Here is a 920-nt window from a genome sequence, read left to right on the forward strand (position 1 = left end):
AAGTGGGAGCTAAACACTGGGCACACATGGACACAAAGGTGGGAACAATGGACCCTGGGAACTGCAGAAGGCAAGAGGCGAGGGCAAAGGTTGAGAAACTACGTATTGGGTACTGTATTCGATAGTTGGGCAATCAGTTCATTAGAAGCCCAACCTCAGCATCACCTAATATACCCATGTATTGAACCTGCACTCATGTCTAAAGTAAAAGAGAAAATACCTTATAACATTCTATTAAATTTCACTCAATTAAAAATTAAAAAATTTAGAAGTAGCCAGGTGCAATGGCTCATGCTTGTAATCCCAGCACTTTGGGAGGCCAAGGTGGGTGGATCCCTTGAGGTCAGGAGTTCGAGACTAGCCTGGCAAACATGGTGCAACCCCGTCTCTACTAAAAATACAAAAATTAGGTGGGCGTGGTGGTGGGCTCCTGTAATCCCAGCTACTTGGGAGGCTGAGGCACAAGAATTGCTTGAACCCAGGAGGCAGAGGTTGAGGTGAGCCAAGATCACACCATTGCACTCCAGCCTGGGCAACAGAGCAAGACTCCATCTCAAAAAAAAAATTTTTTTAGAAGTTTACAGATTTATTTGAAATTCCCTGTATACTATTTCTCAATTCCTTTCTTCTTCTTGTTTATTCAGAGGTAATCATCATGTTGAATTTTGTGTTTTTCAATGTGATGGATATTTAAATACCGTTACATATATGTATCTCTCTACAAAGAATATACTGTATGAATTCTTTTAAGCTATGTGGAGATGGTATTTCACCACACACATCATTCTGTGACTTGCTTACTTGGCTCAATATTATTATTATTATTATTTTTGATATTTTTGACATTTATCCATATTGAAACCTGAATTTCCAATTATTAATTTAAACCAATGTATAGGATTTCATTTCATAATTAAAAA

This window comes from Cebus imitator, unplaced genomic scaffold (genome assembly GCF_001604975.1).
Source record: "Cebus imitator isolate Cc_AM_T3 unplaced genomic scaffold, Cebus_imitator-1.0 Scaffold484, whole genome shotgun sequence".
Taxonomy (NCBI): domain Eukaryota; kingdom Metazoa; phylum Chordata; class Mammalia; order Primates; family Cebidae; genus Cebus; species Cebus imitator.